The 18,399-nt window shown below is 45.9% G+C and overlaps 1 protein-coding gene across 2 annotated transcripts in view; it reads left to right on the forward strand.

Moving 5' to 3' along the window:
• The window catches only part of MGAT5 (alpha-1,6-mannosylglycoprotein 6-beta-N-acetylglucosaminyltransferase), a 337,061-nt gene that overhangs the window by 30,243 nt on the left and 288,419 nt on the right, over positions 1-18,399 (forward strand). The window contains exon 2 of one of the 2 annotated variants that reach the window (XM_004774276.3): positions 15,022-15,071. The exons of the other annotated variant lie outside the window; for it this stretch is intronic. The gene's annotated coding sequence lies outside the window, so the exon portion shown is untranslated. The remainder of the gene's footprint in view (positions 1-15,021; positions 15,072-18,399) is intronic. 2 annotated transcript variants of the gene reach the window in all.

Consider the following 18,399-nt stretch of genomic DNA (forward strand, 5'->3'; position numbering starts at 1 on the left):
GGTGGTGGAGAGCTTGAGGGCTGAAGTAGCTGGGTGACATGGGGGAACTTAATTAACTTCTGTCCTCATCCGTAAAATGGAAACAATGGTGATAATAGAGCCTACGTATGAGTGGTTGCAAGGATGACATTTTTATGCGGAGTATTTAGCCCAATGCTAACTGTTAGTAATTACGTTTATGGCCAATATTCTGCCTGAACGTCAGGGGCGTCCCTATACACTTTAAGTCCAACTCATACTCTTGATGAAGCCTATGAAGTACAGCATGATCTGAGGCCAGGCAACTTCTCTGGCCCAGTTATTCCTGCCTCCTCCTGCGTTTTCTACCCACACTGGCTTTTGTTAGCATCTCTAAAGCATCAAGCTCTCTTTGCCCCCAGGCCCTTTGCATAAGCTTGTCCTCTATGAAAAATGTTTGCTTCCTTCCCTCTTTGCTTGACCAACTCCTGCTCCTCCTTCTGATGCCAGCCTAATTGTTCCTTCTCCAGGGAAACCTCCCTGGGTGACTGAGGTGAAAGTTGGTCCCCATCATTCTCCGTGTGTTCCCCCACCACTCCACTCTTTTCTTTCATAGTCTTGGCCGCAGTGTGTAATTCTCTATTCATTTTTGTGTAGGTTTGTTTGCTCTTCAGGCTCTCCTCTGCTTTTGCCCTGTGAAGCCGAGGAAGGGCCCCCAGCACATAGCACAGGCCCCTACTGCGCTCCCTAACTTGTGATGAATGAGTACTGCCCCCAGCTGGTCTTGTGAGCTTCTTGCCTGGACCCTCTGTTGATGTATGACATGGTGTGTATTTGCAGAGACCTTTCCAAATACATTTCTAGGTGATAGGTCAGCCATGGAGCTGGGGAGCTGGAGCTTGTGGTTCTCAAACTGTGGCGTGTATGAGAAACACCTGGGAGGGTGTTTCTTGTTAAAGCACGATTGTGGGCCCGCCCCCAGAGTTCCCGGTTCTGTAGACTTGGGGTGGGGCCCTCCAGTTTGCACTTCAGACAAGTGCCCAGGGGATGCCGGTGCTGCTTGCCTGTCTAGGTAGGGACCACTCTTGGAGAAGCACGGAGAGAGTAACGCTAACAATGTCCATTGGCTGGCTAGATCATGGAATGCCACACAGGAAGTAAAAGTGAAATGTGGCTAGGAGAAAAGTGAAATGTGGCTTTTTACGGGCGATCCAGGTGAGTTTGTCCTAGTTCCTGCCCCACTCACTGAATGTAGTTTTGTGTGAGGCTAACAGCCTTAGAGTGGGAAGAGCTTTTCTTCCTACTTCCTTTGTAGCTCAGGTGGTAAAATCTACGGGTCTACAGGCTTGAGAATCTAGGGTCCGCCAGGAGAAGAATGTTTTAAAGGAGCTCGTTGTAATCATGCTGTTAAGGCCTCAAAGCTAGGACCCTAGTGGTTTGACTGAAGCTAGATTTAACTGCAGCACTTTCCTCCAGAAATTCTCGTGGAGGACATTTTAGTGGGTTCCTCTTCACTGACTGAGAACGACAAGAAAGCTCTTAGTCTGCAGTGGTCTTAGAATAGAGAGGCACTTTGCAGAGGTACCGTCTCCTACCTTCCTCGACTTCACAGCCACGATGAAGTGTTTGCGGAGTTTCAGGGGCTTTTCGTAGGCTTCTGCAGCTCCTGACCCCTCTGTGTCAGAGATGGGGAGATGGTGTTGCCAGAGAGCCTGGCCTCTGGAGTCAGAAACATCCAGGTCTGTCGCCGTTCCTGCTAGTGTGCCTTTGGGTAACCAGCTTCTCAGTTTTTCCTGTCCTGTCAACTGGGAGTGATGATATGCAGGGAGCTCACAGTGTGGGGGTAGAGCAGAGGAATCAGCAAAATGCTGCTTGCCCTGAAGGGTTCTTGGGAAGGTAAAATACTAGTGAAAGCTGGCGGAATGCAAATACAGTCCTTAGCTGACTTAGTGGTAATGTGCAGTTGTTGAACTCTTGGTTTTGAGAAATGCATCATGGTCGCGTAAAATGTTCCCTTGAGGGAATCTGGATGAACAGTATTCAGGGAATCCGTTCTGTCTTGTCAACTTCTCAGCAGATCCAGAATTACTCCAAAAGGAAAAGTGTACTTTAAAAAGCGTTTGTGAAGCATGTAGCCAAGTGCTTGGGACTTGGTAAGATCTCAATACATGGTGACCAGTATCATGACTGCTAATACAATTACAGTTATTACTACTGATACCTTGAAGGGACATTTTAACTCATGTGTGTTGTCTGGCTGACTGTTTTACAAAGGGGATATTGGTTTCCTATTGCTATTATAACAAATGACTAATGGGTGGGCTTTAAATGACACAAATTTGTTAACTAATGGTTTTGGATGTCAGAAGTCAAAAATAGATCTCATGGAGCTAAAATAAAATCATGCATGTTTTCTGAAGGCTCTTGTTCCAGCTTCTAGAGGTAGCCCTCTATTCTGTGGCTCATAGCTCCACCTTCAAATCCAGTAATCAAATCACTTTGACTTCTGCCTCCATTACATCTGCTTCTCTGACTCTGACCCTCCTGCTGCTCTTTGATAAGGACCCTTGTGGTTACATTGGGCACATTTGGATAATCCAGGATAATCTTCCCATTTTATGATCCTTAACTTAATCATATCAGTGAAGGCCCTTTTACCTTGTAGGGTAACAGGTTAATGGGTTCTAGGGGTTGGGACAAAGTTGTTTGTGGGGCACCATTCTGCCCACTGCAAGTTGTACCTGTTCGTTTATTTCCTTGGGTGGAGTTTATGCCCATTGGCAGAGAGAGGAGCTTTGCTCTCCAGCTGTTTGAGCTCTGTGTGGGTGGGTGGGTGGGTGGGTGTCCAGTGTTCAGGCTGCTGCTTAATGTTTAATAGGGGTGTGTGTGTGTGATATACAGCTGAACACAATGTTACTGAGTGGCCATATGGTAATGGACTCTGATCCGTCCACTGTGGGCTTGATAATTTTGGGTGCCAAAATGACGACACCCAGTTAGGTCTTAGCAAATCATGCTAATGTATGTGCTGTTGAATCTAACCCATTAAAAGCACAGATTGTGATGTCATATTCCCTTAGTTCTTCGCTCAAGGCCTTATTCCTACCCTTTCTCTTTTCCTGTCCCTCTGTCTGGGCTGTCTAGCATGGTAGCCACTAGCCACGTGTGACTATTGAGCACTTGAAATGCAGCTCATCTGGATTGAGATAGGCTGGAAGTGTAAAATACACACTGAATTTTAAAGACACAGTATGAAGAAAGGTATGTGAACTGTTTCATTAATGATATTTGATATCAGTTATGTGTTTTACTATATTTTGTATATATTGGGCTAATGAAATGCATTAGTAAAATTAGTGTCACCTGTTCCTTGTTACTTTGTAGTGTGGCTTCAGAACGTAAACCCTGACGTATGTGGCTTCCATTATATTTCCTTTGGACAGTGCTGGTCTAAATCCTACTCACAATCTGTGATTATGAGGAAGGGTCCCCGTTATTTCTGTCGGTGTCACATAAAAGGCTTCCTCAAAACTTCTCTCTCTTCTTCCCTTCTTCCCTCTTTCCACACTTTTTTTTTCTTTTTTCTCTTCTTTCTCTCTGTCTCCCTCCCTCCCTCCCTCCCTCCACACTCCACACTGGGAATGTTAAATCCTCTGAATCCTGACAAGGTTGCTCAGAGGAAAGGGTGCCCTGTACTTGGTGCTTTATCCTGGCTCACACACTTGGGAAGTTCATCGCCACTTGCAGCTCCTCTTACTCTTTCTGCCCTAGAAGATTCTGGGTTTTTGTTTTGTTTTTGTTGGGGGACAGTGGCATAGCTTTTTTTTTTTTTTTTTCCTCCCAAAGATTTTATTTATTTATTTGACAGAGATCACAAGCAGGCAGAGAGAGAGGAGAAAGCAGACTCCCCGCAGAGCAGAGAGCCCGATGTGGGGCTCGATCCCAGGACCCTGGGATTATGGCCTGAGCCCAAGGCAGAGGCTTTAACCCACTGAGCCACCCAGGTGCCCCAGTGGCATAAATTTTTAAAAGTTGCTGGGGCCAGAGTGTGGAATTGAACAGCCTTCTCCCAACTCTGCCTTGAAAATCGGCCCCTGGGGAAGCGTGGTTAGGCGGTAGCTGACCAGCCTCAGAGTCATCTGGGGAGTGAGAATGCACATTCCTGAGCTCAGCACTGCTGGGTTTTGCCAGGATTAAGGATGCGTTTGCACCCAACAAATCAGTAAACACATGTGCCTGTCTGGTGTGGTGGTGCCTCCTGGTATGCCTCAGTTTCCACTTCAGCCATGCGCCGCCTGGCTTGCGAGAGCCCTGGGGAGAAATGCCGTTGAGGGCAGCAGCTCTCCCTGGGGGTGAGGGTGGGGGGTCGGCCACGGTGCCGCGCAGACGCAGCTGGTCCTCCCTGTCCCCTGGCATCCAGCACCTGAAGAAGGCTTGTCGGTCTTCCTTCAATCCTGAAGCGAAAGGACCTCTGAAGGCAGATGGGCGGGAGTGGCCCCTACAGGGGTGACTGGAGAGGGCTCTGTGGTTAGACAGCCGGGCCGCCTGTCAGCTGTGTGACTTGGTGCGGTGGCTGCAACTCCGTGGTTCCCTCCCCTTTTCCTCACGTGGTCCTTGCTCCTGACTGGGGCTGCCCTGGACATAGTGAGGGAGCCTGGGCGGCCCGGCAAGTGTTGGGACAGAGCGGCTACTGCCCTGCTGCCATCACAGACTTGCTCCCGGCCTGGTGGTGAGTGTCAGGCTCTGATCAGCGGGGAATGCCCAGCTGACTTTCCGGTCGGAGCAAGAACACCTGCGAGCCCTGCAGTAGGTGTGGGCACTGGGCGAGCAGGGCAGCTGGAGCCCATGAGGAAGCTTGGGGCAGAGAGCAGGCTGTGAGGCTGCAGTAGGTCACAGTTCTTCAGAGAGATGAAGGCCCCGGTGAAGCAGCACCTCAGCTTAGTCAGACTGGTTTCTGCTGAGCCTCCCCCCCAGGCCTGCATCAGAGGAATAGCCTGTCCTTGCTCTAGGTGAGGGGGTAAGAGAAGGACCTGTGGGCTCCAGCAGCCCCAGTGCAGTGAGGAGCCTGCTGGGCCCTGCCTGGGGGCCAGGCTAGGCCTGCGTGCCATGGGAAGGAAGTAAAGTCATTTTCCAACTCAGGGCAATAGGGCCAGGGCCCAGAAGACACAGATTTCTGGTGGGAACTTGGGTACCTGGTAACTCGTATAACTTCTGAGTGTTGGCCTTGTGCCCTCCTCTGCCTTCTAGCAGTTGAGAACTGGGCCAAGGACGGGAGCTTGGAGCTCCTGGGAGCTCCCCACACCCCAGCCAAGCCTCCATGGGCCCCAGGACAGGAGCCTGGAGGAGCGGAAGCCAAGAACCCCCGGGGCCCAAGGAAGGGGAAGAGTGGGAGCCCCAGGCCTCTCTTTGCTCTGACTTCCCCTCTGAGTTTGCAAAAACTTTCAAATTGATCTGAAAGAGTACAGTTTATTTTTCTTTGCAGTGAGGGTCTGCTTCTGGCTGGGGTCTACCTTTAGTAGGGTTGTAACATTTTTATCCACTTGTTTGAATATTCATTTCGTATCTGTGGGTTTTTTTTTTTTCCCTCTCTGCACGCTGGCCTCTTTTTTGTTAGACTGATTTCAATCACAGATTCACTTTTTTTTTACTAATTATTTTTATTAACATATAATGTATTATTTGCCCCAGGGGTACAGGTCTGTGAATTGTCAGACTTACACACTTCACAGCACTCACCATAGCGAATATCCTCCCCAATGTCCACCACCCAGTCACCATCCAGTAACTGATAGTACCAGTTTGTTTTCCTCTCAGTAATGGCCTTGCTAGTGTTATGTGTAAATGTGAGTAGCTATGAATATTTAGAGATCAGCAAAGCTGTAAAAATGAAGATGCACATCTCTGCCTTGAAGAAATGAATCTCCTTGCAGCTCTCAATGTGATTTTTTTATGCATTCTCTGTGTGAGGACTCTGGCTGATGACCCAGGAAGTGGGGGGTGTCAGCTAAAAGGCCAGGGCCTGGATTATGAGCTTAAAGAATGGGACAGGAAGGACATGGCAGATGTGAGCAAGGAGCACGAGGATGTTTTTTCCAGTTGTGTTTGGATTGACATCATATTTAGCAAATGCCACTAATTGAGTTGCTCACTGTGTACTGGGAACTTGAGATCTATTCTCTCATGCAATCCTTACACAGACCCTTTGAGGTTATTTATCCCATTTTATAGGTAAAGGTCCTGAAGGGCAGTGATGGACTAATTTCCCCGAAGTCCCAATAGCTGGGATCTATTGAACAGAGTTGGGATTTGAACACAGGTGACTTTTATCCTCATAACCATGTTGTTTTGATTATGCTACATGTCCCCTTAAGGAGACTTAAAATAGGAGAAAGCGGTAAAGCAACGTTTATTGACCATCTGGTGGAGGCTGGGCACTAAGCTGAGGGCTTTACCTGTGTTTCTTGAACTCAGTGCCCCGGGGAGTAGGTTCTAATACTACTTGGGTTTCACAGAAAGCCAAAGGGAGGCCTGGAGGTGTAAAGGGCCGTACCTGGTACACAGTAGAACTGGAATTCAAGAGGCCGAGGCAGCGTGAATCCAGACCTCGGCTCCTTTCGCATTATAGCGCCTCCACGGGCTCCTGGTGAGCAAACTGTATATTGAAGGGGTCTTAGTTGTCTGAGAATCCAGTCAGGGTAATGGGCTTACAAGCATGGATTGGAATCCTTTTTATTTTTAAGATTTATTACTTATCTTAGGGGGATGGAGGAGAGGTAGAAAAGGGCAGAGGGAGAAGTAGAGTCTTAAGCAGACTCCACGCTGAGTGCAGAGCCCATCACAAGACTCGGTCCCACAACCCTGAGATCACAACCTGAGCTGAAACCAAGAGTCAGACGTTTAACCAGCCATGCCACCCAAGCCCCCCTGGACTGGAACACTTTTCAGTGGATTATCAAATGTTTAAGAAGCGTCAGTTTTGTGTAAGATTCTGGGTCTAAGCTTCTGGTTCCTCAGAGATCTGGAAAACTCTGACACCCCCTGCTCTTGAGGGGTTGACATTCTGGTTCCAAGTGTTAACCACACACAGGAGGGAGCCAGCCTTCAGGTCTGGGAAAGTTTCCCAGAGTAGATGTTTGTGTTATGGAAGGATATGTGCATGGATGTTTAGGGGCAGGGAGAAGAGAGCCTAGTTCATTGAGCAAAGCTGTCCTTCCTGATTTTGGAGGGCCTAAGAGGCCAGGGTTTGATCTTCGAGATGGTGACCTAAGCCGCCTTGTTGAAGTGGAAAGGCTGGTGTTTGTGTGTGTGTTGGGGGGGGGGGTTCCGAAGTTCGTCTGGCAGGTTGTCAGGAAGGATTGCATGGGTGAGGGGATGAGGCCTGAGAAATGTCCACAGGTTACAAAGCTGTTGTTGTGAGCCACTGAGCAGGACAGGGTGAATGTTGGAAATCTCATGAGGGTTAGTAATTCAGTGGGCTGTGGTCCTTCAGTGAAGGTGAGTAATGCCCCGATGACAGGCAGGAGAGCGGAACATTTATCCAGCATTAGATGACTTTCCTAGACCCTAGAAGAGGAATGTATTGGTTCATCTCGTCTTTCCTCCACAAGGATGAATTGACTTGCATTTTTTAAAAGATTTTATTTCTTTATTTACTTGACAGAGAGAAAGAGAGAGAGAGAGAGCACACGCGTGAGCAAGCACACAAGCAGGCAGAGCAGCAGGTGGGGGGAGGGCAGGCTCCTTGCTGAGCAGAGAGCCTGACTTGGGGCTCAATCCCAGGACCTTGGGATCAAGATCTGAGCTGAAGGCAGAGGCCTTACCCCACTGAGCCACCCAGGTGCCCCTGATTTGCATTTTTGTTAGAAAGTTCTTTACCTTGATTTCTTGTCCTAGCTCCGTGGAGTTCCCATTCATTTCTTTTTCACTGTGGTAAGAGATGCCCAGGTCCACCCTGTGTACCATCTTGAGTCTGGGACTGTCAGGGGGAATTACCTGAAGGAGTTGGCATTTAGCCTTGGGTCCATCATTTTATAACCCATGCTGGCCACCATGAAGACTGGCTTGTCTTGGGCATAATGCCCAGACAGCAGGGAGGGTAGAGGAGGAAAGCAATGAAGAACTGACAAAGGGAAAAAAATACTATATGCTTCGCACTTGTGGGTTATAACAATCAAAGGTCAGATCAGTGACCTTGATGTTTACCTCTCTGGGTGTTATACCCAGATTGTTCCAATTTAATAGTAACCAACAGTATATTTTAGGATCTTTGCCCCGATGGGAGCTTCTCAAGTTTTTCATTCCTGGAAGTCTTTGAGGTAACTCCTTCCAGGTCAGGTGTCACTGAGGGGACAGAGGCTGTCTCTTCTAGCCTGCTGTCACACTGTCATTGTCACCAACAGCTTGTCTCCTTTGCTGATGACCGATTTTTAGTGAAACGGTTGAGAGTGATTTGAGAAGTGGTTTTCTTGCACTGATTTCATTAATAATTAGAAACAGGAGCCCAAACTTGGGGACTGTCTCTTGCCAAGGAGGAGCAGTAGAGATTAACTTCTCAAGGAGAGAGTGCTTTGGTGAGGCTGCACCTTAGGCACACTGCTGTGTGGGTGACGGCACCTGTGTCTGCAGTTGCTTCTAAGTCTGTCCTCACCTACAGTTGCACGGGGTGGTTATGTGCAAATGGAAGGGCTCATGATGATTGTTTCTTTTCCTTTCTGTCTCCTTTCTGTTCTCCGAGGTCAATCCACATTGCTTTATTTATACGTTTACTGAATAACACGATTTGTCAAAGGAATGTTAGTCCTTAAAGGATGTGATCTGAAGACACATAGGTATGACTGCGGTCTGATGGCACCCTTAGTGAGTTCTGTAAGGAAGAGGCTTGGTCCTCCTGCACAGGTTTGGTGGATATTAGATTAAAAGGTACTGCACCAGTGCCACCCAGCAGTACCTAACTGCCATCATGGAGATGTTCTGTGTCGGTAGCGTCCAGTAGAATAACCACTAGCCACATGTGGATATTGGGCACTTGACATGTGGCTAGTATGTCTGAGGAATTGAATTTTTAATTTTATTTGGTTGTAATTGACTTGAGTTGAGCCACATATAGTAAGTGGCTACCATATTGGACAGCACTGCTGGAGACAATGGCCAGAGATGATGGATTGCTGCATTAGGACTTGGATATAGGTTTCAGTTGGGCAGGCTTGTTTGTGAGGGGAGGGTTAAGACACCATGTACTCTAGTGGACATCAGACTGTCTAAGAGATAGCGTTGGAGTTGTGACATTGTCTTTAAATACTGGGATGCAAACAAGACTTGGGTCCATTGGAGCTGGATTAGGCAGGGAAGTTTCTTGGAGGAAGACGGCACGTTTGTAGCTTTCAGGTCTTCTGGAATAATGTCCAGGCAGCCATAAATGTTCCATGGGCTCTTGCTTTAGGGAGGCAGTGTATGGAAGACTCCAGGCTTGGGAGTTTGACAGATCTGTATGAAGATGGGGGTCGCTTATGCAAACTAGGCAGCTCTTTGAACTTTAGTTTCTTCACCTGCAATTGTTATGTTAGATAACATAACAAAGTGCCTAGTGTCTTGGTACTTAGCAGGTTCTCAATTAATGTGGGCAATACTCTCAGAAATAGGATTAGCATATATGTGCGTACTGAAACTTCACGTCAAGCTTGAGTCTATGCTCTGAAGAGGGAGACCTGTCTGTTCAGTACATATTGAGCTAGGAATCCTGAGGTTGTTGCAGAGAGTCTAGAAAAGATGAGGATGTGAAGAAGCTGATTAATGCACAGAAGGACCCTTGGAAAATGGAGAATTGTTGTGTGATAAATCAATGCATCTCTACAGTCACTGCTAAGGGCACAAGTTGATGGGTGCATAGTGCAGTCTTCAGAACTCTAGCTCTTATTCTCCTCCCCACCTGGAAGAGCATTCACCAGAGTTAACAGCTTAAACCCTCTGCGTTTCTGGGCTTTTATTTGCATGGCACCTTGGATGTTTCTGGGCTTTTATTTGCATGGCACCTTGGATGCCTGCTAGAGACGGTTTCATTATCATTGCCTTATCTGCGTTCTCTGTTTACTTGAACATAAGGGTGATTTAGTATCTTACAAGAACTGAACATTGTCTTCCAGACATCATTAATCTCACCTTTCTTATCCAACCTAAGTGTGAAATTAATCAAAAAGGAAAGGGAAATTAATAATTCGCTGGTATTCACAATTCATCAGGAGACCTCACAGCAAGTATGAAATTAACTTCTCCAAATTAATACACACATCAACAAATTAAAGGTATGGAAAAGGGTTATTTATTATTTAGGAAATGCTCCTTAATGCTTCCTGCTTTGATAATTAGTTAGATGATGGGTAGTGTCTGGTGAGAAGACCATTGAGTATTGTGAGGTTACCTTAGGACCATAGAATGCATTAAACCAACATCCTCCCCTCCCCGAGCCCCCGCCCCATATTTCATTTAGATAAATGAGGTACAGCCGGATAGCTAATGCATCCTTGTTTCCTATCAATTGGAAAAGGTGTGCCCAGACACTTGCAGTTTTGATCTCTATTTACAATAAGCTAAATTTGATCCTGGGTTCTGTGTTGCCTTGTTATGACATGTGGTATGATCAGTTTCAAAGGGTACATTATTGTGAGCACATTATGGGAAAGAATGGAGTGTTATAATTACAACTCTCTATTACAGCTTTTGCTGAGGTTGATAAAGGACAAGCTTTTGTGACTGAATTGTTCCTGTAATTACATCAGAAATAACAGGCAACAGTCACCTTCCATTAGGGGTGGGAAAGAAGGATTCTTACTATTTAAGCAGTCACATAAGGTGCTGCATGAATCACCATCAGCCTCCTCATGAGGAATTAAAAATAAAAGGAACAGCTGACATCATCCTATAGCAGGTTTTATGGATCTGAGAAATGCCAGATAGTTGAAGGAAGAGAGCCGTCCATAGTGATGCCCCAGCCCACATGTGAATAGCCTGTTGGCAGTGGTTCTCAAACTTGAGCTAGCATTCAAATCTCCTGGGCGACAGCCTAGAGTTTGGGATTCAGAAGGCGTGGCGTGAGGGCTGAGATTTTGCATTGCAAGCCTCACAGATGATGTTGATACTGCTGGTTTGAGATGGCATGTTGAGAACCATTAGGCTAGGGGACAGACACAGATATAACTTGGGGTAGGTTCAAGAAACTGAACTCTAAGATTAATTCCCCAGTGTCTGTTAAAATAATCTTGATGAAAATACAAATTGGTCTTTGGGGTGGTGTGCAAGCTTCATCAAGGGCATCTGCGCTTCGTGACATTGTGACGGAACATGAATAGCAGATGCAAACCTAGAGAAGGGGTCTCCTGGTTCTCTTGGCCCACTGTCCTCCTGTCTTGGTAAAATCTTGGATAGACTTTGATGGATACCAGTGTCTTGAGAATTCAAGTTAGTGGTGAATTCTCAAGTTGTAAGGTGGGAATTTTTTTTCCTTTACTTGTCAATCAAACCTACACTTTAGGTGGGGACCATCTGTAGGAGAACAGTCATTTTAGCTAAGGGTATTCCAAATTCCAAGGCACCACAACATTGTCATTGTCACACCTGCCTGGCAAAATAGCTCTTCACGAGATGAAACTGTGATGTATCATGCGTTACCAATGGCTGTGATTCTAAGCTTCCAACTGGCTCTAGGATGGCCTTTTATTATCCTACTAATTCACTGTCCTCTTCTAGCAGTAGCAGCCACAGCAGTGACAATCACGACTGTTGGTGGAGGGTTTGCTGCCTTCCCAGGGTGCTAGCTGTGCTTCTGGCTGTGTAGTGTTAGCTTGTGTGAATCCCACCACCATCCTTGGAAGGAGGCACCATGATCCCCTTTGTTTCAGACACAAGAGGATGGGGGCTGGGAGAGGCACTGGGTTGTCCTCACACAGCTTGTGAGAGTCGGACTTCTCTATTTGAGTCCAGGCAGCATGAGCAATGCGGGGCAGATTTAGATTTGACTCTATTTTGGGAAACTTTCAATGGCAGTGTGATGAGAAGCCTCGCTGAATTGGAAAGATGCTAGGAGGTTTTGAAGTATGTTGCAACCAAACGTATTTAAGGTTGTGTAGGTTCTGAGGTCGAGGATTTTGTAATGGGACAGAATTTCACTGTGTGATGAATTGAGCTAGTCTGCCCCACATAAGATGAAAACCATCTGAGGCCAGTATTGCAATTATTATTTTTTTTAATGTGACTCTCTGTTATTTGATAAGGAAGATCAAATGACTTAAAGCTTATAAACATGTTCATGATTTGTTTCTTGCATGTACCAGTAGGTGGTCTTAATAATTTGAAATTATTTTTGTAGGCATGAAGTTATTTGAGCAGGGCTCTACACTCCCTTCCAGCTGTTTTCTCACAGGAGTAAGTCTATGGGACAGCTTCAGTGCTATCCATGAGCCACTTTGCTTTACTAGGTTCTAGAAAATGAGAGAGGGAGAGGCTGCTTTGAGCTATGTCCATGGTTGTTTGGCATCAAGATTCTGAGATTTTCTGGAGAGACAGGGTCCATAGTGAATAAGAGGGTGAAAAACTTGAATGTAAATCTGAGACGGGGATCAGTCTGACAGCTTCTGGTGTAGACGGGCATGAGGAGTGAGGTGTGAGACCCCCGCATCTGAAATTGGCTGCCATCGTCCTCTGTCATTGGATCTAGAGGAGGTACTGCAGAGATGGTCCTTAAACGTGCGAGGCAAGAAAGTCTAACACAGATGCCTCACAGAATGCCACCCTAGAGTTCAGAGCTGGTCAAGTAGGCTATTTTGCTTCTGGGCCACTTAAAATATCTTTTCTCCCAGATAACAAAGGGCTAAAATATTGGTTGAAAATGGGATTCCAGTTTTTCCTGGCTACGTTTTTACTGACCGGCCCCCATTATCTCTGCCTTATTCTTTGTAGATTGAATTGAATTCCCGTGATGCTTTATAAATGCTTTCATAGTTGAGGTGTAATTAAGAGAGGAAAGAAAAGAACAAGCTCAAGAAGATTGTGAGAGAGCCTATTAATCCCCAGAAAATAAACTTTTGGGTGAAATCTTAGCGAGTCTTGCTGTTTTGAAGAAGAAGGGGCTTCCTTCAGTGTTTTCTTGGTCTAGAGACCAAGTCTTAGCGAGTGGTGCTGTTTTGAAGAAGGGGCTTCCTTCAGTGTTTTCTTGGTCTAGAGACCTGGCTAAAATACTTAAAATGAGTTGAACATTAAAGCTTTGCTGAGGATAGACATGAACGGCCTTTTGGTTTCATGGTGACCATGAATTTTGCTAATGATAGAGCCGAGGGTAATGCAGTAGTTCTCAGATGACTTGGAGACTAGCTGGTCTGATGCTTCTGGGGAAATCAAGATTGCGTTCTTATTTAATAGAAGTATCACTGAAGAAAAAAAAAGGAGATTTGAAAGCATGGGGGGAGGTGAAGTTGAAATTTTTGGGAGGTAGGGGTGGGGAGGGGGCACATCTTGAACATTTTTTCAATCTTACCATCTTACTGCTTGATCCCAGCACTCAGTCAGAAAATTGCCATGCAATGCACCACTTGAGATGTTGAAGAAAACCTAGAGTAGAGGGTAAAAGCACTGAAAGTCCGCCTGTGTCATTTAGGTCTGAGGCACACGGGTATTTGTTTTGTTAGCCCACACCAATACCCGTGAATGAAAGGGTTTCAATGCTGACCAAAATGCTTGGGATCGTTTTCTTAAAATAGATCCTGATGATGGGACTTGGTAGAGTTAGCAGGTTTTTTTCTGTCACAATATTGTGCTTCCAGAAACCATTCCTTCACCTCAGATGGGAGGCTGTGTCCAAGTGGGGGCCGTGTGGTCCCTAGCATTGACTGCATTCTTTCTAACCTTCCATCCTTCTTGAGTAAAAGTCTGTGCGGCAAGACTGCTGGATGGAGTCATTGCGTTTGGAAGGGCTCCAGGTGGAACCCCCTCTCCCCAGTTGCCCCAGGGCGCGGCCCCCTTTACTGCTCAGACCATTGACTGGCACGCAGATGTTCCTGCTGTGAAGGGTAGTTGAATGCTGTAGACCACATAGAGAGGGAATTGACTTGTTTAAATTTTAAAAATGACAAAACTCCGACATTTCCTAGCAGGACATGGTACATCTCTGCTGTGAGGTCCTTCACCGGTCAGAGCAGTCGCTTAGTCTTAAGAACACTTTGGGCAGTCAGCTTGGTCATGGGTCTGTGCAACATGGTTGTTATTTTTTTCCTCCCTCCTGCTTCCCCCCCTTCTCTCTTTGCCTCCCCCACTCCCTCCCAAACTCGCAGTTTTATAATTCTCTGATGATAAATTCCAGGAGTATCAGAAACATGCTGAATAGATCTATTAAAGGACATGTTCCCCTCTTTTCTTTTATAAAGGAGTATTTTAGAGGGAAGACACTAGCTTTATCAGAAGCATATAGTAGATCTGTTTCTAAAATGCTTTCACTCTTTTTAAAAAAATGTTATTCTTCAAGGTGAAGTTGCCACAAGTAATCTGTTACATTTGAATGAACAGGCTTGCAATTCAATTGGGTTTATCTCCTCTTGAAAACTCCTTAGGTTTTTTGTGATAGAGCTATCTGTTTTTCAAATTGTGTGTATACATATACTTGGAACTGTGTGTGTATATTAATGCAGGCTAGTCCAGGAAGCATTAGAATTGGTGAAAGCTTGGGTTTAGTGCCTCCTGAGACTTGCAACAAAGAGAAGTTTTGTGCAGAAGCTCCATCTTTGCCAAACGTAGCCTTACTCCTGCTAAACTAATAATGGTTGCATTTGAATCTTAACACATGAGGTAATACAGATTATTATTATTATTATTATTATTGGTAATGCCTTTGGGTGTTGAAGTGATAGGGCCTCCCAGCCACCTGCTTTTAGGTTATTTCTTTTTGGAAGACTACATCGAAAGGCAGTTGGGTTGCAAAACAGGAGAAGCAAAGTCTGTAGATGATCTTTGTCAGCCTGTTTGCAATAGATCAAATTGTTAAAAAGGAGAAACTTAAAAATGTCTTTGTCCTTGTGGTTTCAGGAGTGATTACTGTTCTAAAGAGGACATTGGAGGAGGATCCATTAGGTCATGTAAGTATTGACGTAGCAGATATCCATGTGGCTTATCATAGACCCAGGATATTTGCCCTTGGGAGGGAGAAGTTCCAATAGTTGAGTCAGATGTTGGCCATTTGGAAGAGTCTAAATACGGACCCCTAGTCCCAAAGGGCTGAGGGGTGCCTCTCCCAGTGCCACCCCAATCCTCAGGGGACATCTTCAGCTCTCTGGTGAAGGCCTGGTGGGGTTTAATCTTTTGAGACAATTGGGCAAGGATATTTTATCTGTGTAGAATTAGTAAAGTGACTGTAGCAGAAGGTCATTTATTGCTTTATTCAATCATGATCAAACACGACTTTATTTAGCATGATTCCCTTCCATAGAATGGCTGATTCCTTCAGAGCAGCCCAACCGAAATCTGACACAGAGGATCATGAGGTGAATATAAGTAAGACCAATGAAGAGCGTGATTGCCAAAGACCGCACAGTCTCTGAACTGTGTATCAAGGAACTCAAGAAGTACACTTTTCTAAGTCCTCAGTTAAGGACGTATTTTTATGGAGGAAGAAATTTGCTAAGTATTTCTTTATTTGAAACATCTGAGTAGTCCATAGTGCCTAAAGTCCCCACCCAAGCTACCCTTGAGAGTTTCCTTGGTAAATGAGTTGTTAACTTGGGAGCAGACTATCCATATTTCGCAGCCTGCTAGGATTTGGGTGTCAAGGCTATGAGGCTTATAAAATGAAACTTTAAACATTGCTAATTCCTGTTTCTTTTATGTATGTGGGTCTTTGAACAAACTTTGTCTCTAACAACATCACAGGAAAAAGAAAAATACCACCACAAGGGTAAAAAAAAAACTATCCCAGCAACTCACAAACAGACAGATGTCTGATGTGAATAAAAGCCTTAATGTTAGAGCCAGAAAATGATGTGACCATGTGACTTGTATCAGCAGCTTCTCTCTAGCTGTCACCTTGAAAATTTGTCCTGCTAGGAGAGACCAGAGAAACAAGAAGTGTCTCCTTCAGAACCACAAAGGGAGTTTGAATTTCTGAGGACATGGGATTTTGTCTAAGATGGAACAGGCCTACTCAATCCATCCTTCTCTGTCCCCCACGCCCCCATAGGGTACACACATCACTTAATTAGAATGGGACTTCATTTCACGGACCACACAACTTAACAGTGTATCTTCAGGAGTCTGTTTTGGCAGTTAGTTCACTGTTGACAGATAGGGCAAGTTCACGCACTGCCCGCTGAGATTTGCCAGGCATGGCAGCTGTGGATAGCGGGCTGACGTCACGGAGACCTGGAGCTGGGTCTATGTCCCTGATACCCAGCTGCTATGGCGTATGCTATGGGAAGGATAAATATGTGTCTTTCTGCCTTTCCTTGTGCTGCAATTTTTTTTTCTTTTCTTTTTTCTTTTTTTTTTTTTTTTAGTGTCCGTATCTGCCCCCACCTCCCCTCCTCTCAGCTCTGCACTGTGTGGGGTTGACAGCCTTCACGGAGCAGGCAGACGCGTTGGCATCGTGTGGCACTCCTGGGCTATGTCTATCTGCCACCAAATATGTTGTCACCTTCCCTCTTGAGCATGCCATATCTAGCTGCCTTTGGAGGGGCCTCTTGGCTCCTTTGGGAATAAGTACTGAAAGAGCAGCTGTCTGTCAGCCTCCTCCAGAGCCGTCGAATTGGGCTATTGTCAACCTGTTGTTGGAGGAGTTCCCAACACAGCAGACTTGGCTGTCATTGACATTTATAACTTGAAAGCCGTATCACAGATGAGTTTGCGTTTCTGATAATCCCTTAAATAGCCTTCAGAGTCTGCAGCACGTGGCCTGCATACACTGGGGCAAGCCCCAGGAGTGTGGAAATAGTTGGGTCTTCCTGGAGGGAGAAGCAGCAGGTCACCATTCCACCCACAGCATCTCCTTTCTGACTTAGGTAGGAGAAAGTTGCTCTGGCTTTGTGCTTAGGTTTCTGCATGACCATAGGAGTCCTTTTAGGTCAGGAAAATTGGCTTCTAAGAACTAATGACTCTTGAACTCTGATTACCACAGAGCCTGTGATCAGAGAGGAAAATTGATGTCAGAAAAGGTTTTTTGAAAGGGTTGGTAGATTCCATACCTGTTTTTGTTTTGTTTTGTTTTTTTGGTGCTGTAATACTTCAAAGAACCATATTCTAACTTTGATTTCTTGAGACATGACCAGAAGAGAAAGATGCAGTGTTGGTGGTGAAAATAAAACCAGAGCCACACCAGTAGATCTCGTGAATACATATTGCCAGAGAAGGTGCAGAATAGAATCAAAATGGCTTTTACTTACTATGGGTCTGTTTAGACTGTAAATTCCTTGAGGGCTATGACTGGCCTTCTAGTCTTCCTACCGCCAGTGGCTAGCACAGAACCTGGCCCATGGCCTCACGATAAGCTGAGTAAATGAGTATAAAGAAGGAAAGATTTGAGGTAGAAGACGTGTGTGTATGTGTGTGTGTGTGTGTGTGTGTGTGTGTTTATCCCAGTAGTACAGACATTGAAATATGTTAATCATCAAATCCAGATTATGGGATTTAAAGTTAATGATGTTTTCCTGTTGGCGTCAGAGATGAGTCATCTTAGAAGAGTCAGGGGCTTTGATGGCAGTGAGATGCGATTAAAATGAAACACCTTCACTGCCTGGGCTTAGATTTCCTTCTGTGGTTCCCAGGACGTTTGTCATGGAACAGGAAATGTCAGCACCTGACCTTGGCTGTGTGCTGCGCAGCTGAGTCCCATGCATCGTCTGCTAGCTCGCCTGGAATGGGGCAGGAACCAGCTCTTAATCTAGCATAATGGGGGCAGCAGGCTTTGGGAAGATGGTTAACAAGAGGAATGTGTGTGACCTTCCTGGCCCTTTGCCTGTGGTGCACATGGGCTTCTCGTTCCTCTTTCTTTGACCTGGCAGGTGCCCCGGAGCCTGGGGAATGGCCTGCAGGAGAGCCACTGCCCAGTACAAATGAACAGGCATGGAAGATGAAAACCTACTTCCCTCCTGGGCCGAGGGAAGGGTGTGTTATGGCCATGGGGACAGAGGTCAGAGCTGTGGGCAGCCATGTGTCTTGTCACCAGGCCACTCGTAGAGGAGCAGAGCGGTTGTCTTCACGAGGCATGTCTGGCTTTGGCCGGATCTAATGAGAATCCCTGGGTTGTAGCAAGAGGTTTCCAAACAACAGCATGTATATTTTATCTGATTTTATTTGGGAAAAAAAAAAATGAAATGGTGAAATATTTCAGGTATGCAGAAAAGTGCAGAGACTTGACTAAAACACTCGCTCGTGTTACCCTCCCCCCGCCCTTCCTCCATATCTCAGGGGTCCCCT

This window comes from Mustela putorius, unplaced genomic scaffold, assembly GCF_011764305.1.
Source record: "Mustela putorius furo isolate JIRA1106 unplaced genomic scaffold, ASM1176430v1.1 tig00003867_pilon_pilon_pilon, whole genome shotgun sequence".
Lineage (NCBI taxonomy): Eukaryota > Metazoa > Chordata > Mammalia > Carnivora > Mustelidae > Mustela > Mustela putorius.